The sequence below is a fragment of the Neovison vison genome, chromosome 13, assembly GCF_020171115.1.
Source record: "Neovison vison isolate M4711 chromosome 13, ASM_NN_V1, whole genome shotgun sequence".
NCBI classification, from domain to species: Eukaryota; Metazoa; Chordata; class Mammalia; order Carnivora; family Mustelidae; genus Neogale; species Neogale vison.
The window spans coordinates 141,353,895-141,362,124 of NC_058103.1; positions in this window are offsets into that span (position 1 = coordinate 141,353,895).

Sequence of the window (8,230 nt, forward strand, 5' to 3'; positions counted from 1 at the left end):
TAACCCACCGAGCCACCCAGGCGCACCTGAGTTTTTTTTTTTTTTAAGATTTTATTTATTTATCTGAGAGAGAGAGAGAGAGAAAGCGCACAGGGGGGAGAGGGAGAGGCAGGCTCTCTGCTGAGCAGGGAGCCCAGTGCAGGGCTTGATCATGAGGCTTGAGGAGCCCACATCATGACCTGAGCCGAAGGCAGATGCCTAACCAACTGAGCCACTCAGGTGCCCCTAAAATTTGAGTTCTTAAGGTGAATAATAGTAAAGGCCTTTGGCGTATATATTTTAGGAACTGATGAAATCATAAGCAAAGCAGAGCTTAAAACGTAATGATGTTAATTTTGCCTGAGTCTCTTACACTCTCGTTTGCCATTCTTGGAGATCTGCTCGTTTGAGTAAACAGCCCTTGCACCTGATTATTAGCAGAACATTTTAAAAAATACTACTAACACATTTTTTTTTTTTACACACGTCATGATGGCTCAGACTGCTGTGTGGGAAAATTGGACACAAAATAACCATTGGTTCATTAATTTATTTCCATAATATTTGTTTATTTATTTATATACGTATATATATATTTTTTCCAATTTATTTATTTTCAGAAAAACAGTATTCATTATTTTTTCACCACACCCAGTGCTCCATGCAAGCCGTGCCCTCTATAATACCCACCACCTGGTACCCCAACCTCCCACCCCCCCGCCACTTCAAACCCCTCAGATTGTTTTTCAGAGTCCATAGTCTCTCATGGTTCACCTCCCCTTCCAATTTACCCAAAAGCACATACCCTCCCCAATGTCCATAACCCTACCCCCCTTCTCCCAACCCCCCTCCCCCCAGCAACCCACAGTTTGTTTCGTGAGATTAAGAGTCATTTATGGTTTGTCTCCCTCCCTATCCCATCTTGTTTCATGGATTCTTCTCCTACCCACTTAAGCCCCCATATTGCATCACCACTTCCTCATATCAGGGAGATCATATGATAGTTGTCTTTCTCCGCTTGACTTATTTCGCTAAGCATGATACGCTCTAGTTCCATCCATGTAGTCGCAAATGGCAAGATTTCGTTTCTTTTGATGGCTGCATAGTATTCCATTGTGTATATATACCACATCTTCTTTATCCATTCATCTGTTGATGGACATCTAGGTTCTTTCCATAGTTTGGCTATTGTGGACATTGCTGCTATAAACATTCGGGTGCATGTGCCCCTTTGGATCTATATACGTATATATTTTTTAAAGATTTTATTTATTTATTTGACAGAGATCACCAGCAGGCAGAGTAGCAGGCAGAGAGAGAGGAAGGGAAGCAGCCTCCCTGCTGATAGAGAGCCCGATGCGGGGCTCGATCCCAGGACCCTGAGATCATGACCGGAGCCAAAGGCAGAAGCTTTAACCCACTGAGCCACCCGGCGCCCCTCCATAATATATCCAGGTTCTCTTGTTTTCTTAACAAAAGTGGGTCAAAACATACATGTTTTATAGTCTGCTTTTAGCATATTTATTATTTAGTGTATCATTTAATGTATCAGGAACATATTTCAGGATAAAAGATTCTTCTATAGCATCACCTCAGGCTCCCGGCTGGCCCAGTCAGTTGAACATGCAACTCTTGATCTCGGGGTTGTGAGTTTGAGCCCCACATTGTGGGTAGAGATTACTGAAAATATAAAAATCTTTAAAATTGTTACATATTAGGGGCGCCTGGCTGGCTCAGTTGCTTAAGTGTCAGACTCTTGATTTCGGCTCAGGTCATGGTCTCGGGTCATGAGATGGAGCCCCACGTCGGGTTCCACCCTGGGAGCGGAGCCTGCTTAAGATTCTCTCGCTCCCTTGCACTCTGTCCTCCCCTCCTGCTCATGCACCAGGCTTTCTCTAGCTCTTAAAAACACCAAAACAATTGTTACATAGTATTCTACTGTCTGGGTATCCTATTATTTGTCTTAGCAACCTGTTGCTGTCAGATATTTATGTGGTTTCTGTCTGTTCACAATCACTAACAACATTTCCCTGGATATTTGGGTTGCTAAATGTCTGTGCTCGTTCTTATTTCCTTACACAAATTCCAAGAGGTCAAATGATGTAACGTGTGAGTGTTTTACCTGGGGTCGGATTAGAAATGATGGCTTTTGGTAGATGTCTCCCAGCTCAGCTGCTTTTTGTGGCATTGGGTTTTAGTCCTACCTAGTTGTGTAGATTAAAGTTATCAAATGGGCATGTACTGTGGTCAGGAGCTCAGTGGTTTCCACTCCTGTGGCCAGGTGAGGTATCATCTTGACCTTCTCGTACAACACAGCATGGTGGATTAGTTCTCGATAGAGAACTTAACTTACCTTTTTTTGAACAGGTAATAAACTCACACGGGTCGGTATTCCAAACACATGGAAGGGTATAGTCACCATTTTCTCCCCGCCCCTGTCCCAGTAATCCAGAGTCCCTCGGTGTAGGTAGGGTGACAAGGTGGTTCTGCTTTGCCTGGGGCTTTCTGGGTTAGGACTGAGAGTCCCTAGCAAGCTGGTTGGTCGTCCTATGTCACAGGCAGCCAGCATCATGAGTCTTTGTGTGTTCTTCTGGAGATAATAGGACAAGAGTGATCTTAGTATTTTACTCTATTTTAAAAAATTTATTCATTTGAGGGAGAGAGAGTGAGAGAGAGGGCAGGGGGAGAGGGAGAAAGAATCTGAAGCAGACTCCGCACTGAGCACAGAGCCTGATGTGGGGCTCGATCCCACAACCTCAAGATCATGACCTGAGCTGAAACCAAGAGTCAGACGCTTAACCGACTGAGCCACACAGGCATCCTGCATTTGTATTTTAAAGATCATCACAGGTGACAAAAGAAAGACCTTGTAAAAAACGATCACATGACTTCAGGGGAAGGGAGAACCCATTACAACCTAGAGGCCCAAATCTTACTGTCTAGTAGTTGTTTCTAAGCCTTTTTCCAGCTCTGGAATTGCTATCCCTCTGCAAAAAAAATCTCCCTGTGCGCCTTGGGAAAAAGACTCACGTAAACATAACTGTCTGTGGCCCCATTTTCCATAGCTGTGGTTGACCTAGACTCCATTATCCTTTTGTTTATAATTTTGTTTTTTTGTGGAGTTAAAAAAAGCATGTGTGTACTAGGGGTTTGGGTTTTATAAATAAGCTATTTGCCAAGTTATCTTTTAGATTTCCCTCTGTGAATGTAACTGATTCGGGAAAGCCCACATTCAGAGAAAGCATAACACTGTCCTTATCAAGTGTGAACTGAGAAAGGCATTGGAAGGCCTTTTCCAGGCTAAAAATAGACCCAGAACTCGGTGTATTTTAGCTTCGGGACTTTTCACAAACTGTCTGGCAAACTAGCACATGATTATTTTATGAACAAGGCACCAACGTTCCTTTTAAATGTTCTAGCTTCAGGCTGTTTTACTTTTCATGCAAAAAAAAAAAAAGATGAATTATTTATCAAAATAGGCATGAATATCATGCAATAATACTCTCATTTCTAGCGGGGAGTCAAACGAGCTGCAGCTGGTGCTGTGTCAGCTTCCCCGGAGAGGGGGTGGGCAGCAAGAGAAGGACGGGGCTGCAGCCTTCGAGAGGGACATCCCACGTTCTGTGGGGCGATGGTCAGGTCTCCCCTGTAACGCATGTTCTCTCTTTTCCTTCCCTCTCTCCCTCTTCTGTCCCTTCTCGCTGCTTCCCTCCCTCTCTTCTTCCTTCTGTCTTAACTTCCTTCTTTCCTCTTTGACCTCCTCCCGCCCTCCCTCTGTCACTCTGGCAAACTTCAGAAAGCAGAGTGTGGAGCCTCTTCCTGAACTTGAACATGGCCAGAAGCTGTTTTTTGGAGCTATTTGTATACACCCCATCTACCTGACTAAGCCTCAGTTTCTCCATCAGGGACGGGAGGCGATCACTGTAGCTCCTCCCTAGGCCTGTGGCTGGGATGAGATGAGACAACTGGTAAGTGCCTGACACCGAGGAGGCAGTGATGACAGTGTTAGCTGTTACCAAAGGCTTTCCACGGGGGACCACGCAGAGAGAGGTGGGCACGTGGCTGGGGAGGACAGGAGCAGCACGGAAGCTGAGCGTGGAGAGGTTGGGTCAGGTGACCAACTTTCCTTGCTTTGTCTGGGACTAATTGGACTTAATTTTTTAAAATTTTAATTCCTTCCTTCATTTCCTCCCTATGTCCCTCCCCTCCTTCCTTCTTTCACTCTTTCTTTCTTTCTCCTTCTTTCTGTGAGAGAGAGAAGCAGGGGAAGGGCAGAGGGAGAGGAAGGGAGAGAATCGAGCAGATTCCATGCCCAGCACGGAGCCCAACGAGGGGCTCGGTCTCATAGCCCCTTGAGCCCTCTTGAGCCAAAATCAAGAGTCGGATACTCAATGGACTGAGCCACCCAGGCACCCCTAGATTGACTTTAAAGTGCCAAGTCCTGCGTGCTGGGAGCCCTCTCAGAGGCAGGCGCATGGGAGAGCCGCTCGCCCTCCTGAGTTAGGTTGGGTGCCCACTTTTATTCTCTGGTCTTCTCTCCTGGGGACTGTGACCAGGCCGGAGCTAGCACGCATGCGTTATCTGTTCTCCTGGTGACCTGCCCTCCCAGTTTCGAGGACACTAGCTGACTTGCCCTACAGAAGGGAAGGGGAGTGCCACCTTATGGCCACTTGGTGGTGGGGGGTGGGGTACTGTGACACGGTGGCTGTAAAGCCAGTTCCCCCCCCCGTCCCCCAGCGGGGTTACTGCAAACTTCCAGTCCACCCAGGAGAAGGGGGAGGAACCTAGGCAAGGGTGTCACAGTGAGAGAAATACGATTCCTTTGATTACATGGGTGACAGAAACATGTATACAAGAGCCCATTGTCAAATACGATTGGAACATGACATCTACATGACATCTACATCTACACGACATCTACATGACATCTAGCTTTCCAGGAGCATGTTTGATACCAGTGACTGAGGCCTGTGCAGAAGGCATTTCGAACAGGGTTCTAGAAGCTTCTCCCACTAAGCCAGCATTGCTCTCTTCAGGCTCTCAGATATTCACGGTGCCAGGGAGGTTCCCGGGACATTTCTAAACGAGGAGCAGACAGCCTGGAGAGAGTGTCAGCCGGGATTAGGAGGGGGACAGCCCGAGGGTGGGGGTCGGGCTCTGCCCCTGGGTGCCAGCTGGCGTGGCTTCAGTCATTGGACCTCTCAGGGCTTTGCGCCCCAGGGAGACCGCAGACCACAGAGGGGGAGGACTGAAGGAGACTGTGTGAGACGAGTCTGGAGAACACAGTGGGCGCTCAATAAATATTAGTTTCCTGTCCAAGCTTCTCTAGCCACGATTGTCTAGTATGCTTGAAGCCCATTATCCTCTCTCCCTGACCCCTTTCTCTGAGGTCTGGAAACTTTATTCACTAGTGATTAGATTAGTGGCCAATAGGTCTTGTCTGCAAATCAGAAAGGCTTTCATTGAGGCCAGAGGCCACGAGTCACAGGCTTCCTCCCTCCCTGCAGAGCCCAGCTCCTCCCAGGAGCACACACGCGGAGTCCGTGGCTGTGGAAAGAAGCCTTCCAGATGACATGAGCTCTGCCGACGGAATGGGGAGAAATGGAAAACTGGCTGAGCCGCCGTGGGTGGCTCCTCTGGGTTTCTGGTGAATTGCCTTGGGCCTCCTGCAGTCCTTTGCTGTGCGCACCCTTCGGGAAGACGGCTGGCCAGCTGCTTCTCCAAAGGGGAGCAGACCTCTCTCCCCAAGGCCTGCCGGGGACCCCTCCCCAGGCCAGACCTTTCTCCCACTGCCCAGGCACACGGGTTCCTCTCAAGTCCCTAAATTGAGAAACTGAGCTGAGCCGCAGCTTCACCATCAACAAAACAGGACAACGGATGCTTATTTACCCCGGGGGTGGGGAAAGCGAGGGGTGGTTATGCATGTAAAGCTCAATGAACAGTGGCCATCATCTTGAACTACTTTCCCCTTATTAAGTCTTTCCTTAAAAATTATTTTCAGGGGCGCCTGGGTGGCTCAGTAGGTTGAAGCCTCTGCCTTCGGCTCAGGTCATGATCTCAGGGTCCCGGGATCGAGCCCCACATCGGGCTCTCTGCTCAGCGGGGAGCCTGCTTCCTCCTCTCTCTCTGCCTGCCTCTCTGCCTACTTGTGATCTCTATCAAATAAATAAATAAAATCTTTAAAACAAATTATTTTCACTAAAGAGCCTTGGTGGGTGGGGTGTGCGGTAGAGCTGGAAGGGGCTCAGCTGGAGGTTCCGGAGCCCGATTTTCACATTTTCCTTACCCACGCTCTGAGTCTGATCTCTTGTCACCTGTGTAAGCAGTTTCCCAAAGTTACATGGAAAAGAAGGATTGTCGTTACCAGTTTTAGGCAACAAATGAGTTAAAATACACACCATGTATTTTATATGTGATAAGTAATCTACGTTTACATATGTATATATGTACATATATATATACACACACATATACACATACATATTCATAATGATATCTTACTACATGTAAAAGAACAAAATTAATACGTACTTTGTTTAGAGACCAGAATATTCTGATAAGGAGAAGAAGAAAACAGAAATGCCCCATGAGCACACACGTAGGGGTCGTTACTGTTAATATGTTGGGATATTTTCCTTCCAGTCTTTTTTCTTTCCTGCTCTTAGAAGAAGAAGTTAGCCGTTCGCAGCCAGAGAGCGGAGACTGTCCGGCTTCTGAAGGGTTAGGTGACTTGCCTGAGACCCACTTGCTCTGGGCTGACAGGTAAATAGGGGAGACATGTTCAAAGGTTGTTTCTGCTCTGAATTCAAAGGTGGTATACACGTTTACTAACTAAGGTAACTAGTTGTTACTTCTCAGCTTCTGCCCCTGGAGGTGTTCCCAGGAGGGAATCAGAAACTCTCCCCCTTGGCCTTTGGTGTGCCTCGAAGGTTGGGAAAGAAATTTACAGTTAAATATTTTCTACCACGTCGATGTTCCTTCTTCATTGCTGTAATATTAATAATTAACATTTCTCAGCTACTATGCTAAACATGAATACTTTAGTCCTTGCAATACGCTCATGAGGTAGGTTTTCTTATTATCCCTGTAGTACAGGTAGCAAACGGAAGCATGGCAGTTTTAAGCAAGGTCACACAGTTAGTAAACGGTGTACTGGAATAAAATGACTTCTCTTGGGTTGCTATGAATAAATAAATAAGTATAGGCATGCATGTATATATACATTATGTGTACATAAAAGTCTCTATCATCTATCTTTGATCTGAATTTTTTTTAAGATTTTATTTATTTGAGGGCACCTGGGTGGCTCAGTGGGTTAAGCCGCTGCCTTCGGCTCAGGTCATGATCTCAGGGTCCTGGGATCGAGTCCTGCATCGGGCTCTCTGCTCAGTGGGGAGCCTGCTTCCCTCTCTCTGTCTCTGCCTGCCTCTCCATCTACTTGTGATTTCTCTCTGTCAAATAAATAAATAAAATCTTAAAAAAAAGATTTTATTTATTTGAGAGAGAAAGAATGTGAGCGCATGAGCAGAGAGCCTGATGCAGGACTCGATCCCAGGACCCTGGGGTCATGACCTGAGCCAAAGATAGATGCTTAACCGACTAAGCCACCCAGGCGCCCCTGACCTGAGTGGTTTCTGAAGAATTTCCACGTCCTAAGGGAGCACTTGTCATTTTTGGCTGCCCTGCATCCAGATGTCCTTATTTTGGAGGGAGGGCACCCCCAGCGTTTGTGAGTCATGGTGGGAGAGGACCCCACCTCTCCTGTGGAAGCTGAAGGGGATGAGGCTATGCCCTCTCCAGCTCCGGGCACAGCTAGAACAATGACGTGCGGCTTAAGCAAATCAGTCAGATGTTCCAGCCCACGGCTTGGAACGTCCAAGCAAGTGATACAACTCGAGGGCAGTTTCGAAGTTACTTTTGCAGCAGTGGTAATGGCAGTGGCGTCTCCGGTCCAGGGACAAAGGAGACAGCAGTTGCGGTGGGGCTGGCAGAGCATCTGGTGCTGAGTAGCTTGCTACCTGGATCCTTCCTGGGGTCTGACTTCTGCATTAGCAGCCCTGCCGGACTCACTTCTCTCTTTCCTGCCCGGTTGGAATTAGAGTCGCAGCCTCTGCAGCATCCACTTCGTCCCTTGCTCCTTTCTTAAGAACCTTCCCTCTCCTTTAATTTTTCTTGGGGGGCTCGCCCCATCCTCAGCTCCAAGGGACCTCTCGTCCAGCCAGTGCACGGCATCCCCCCGGTGGGTGCTAAG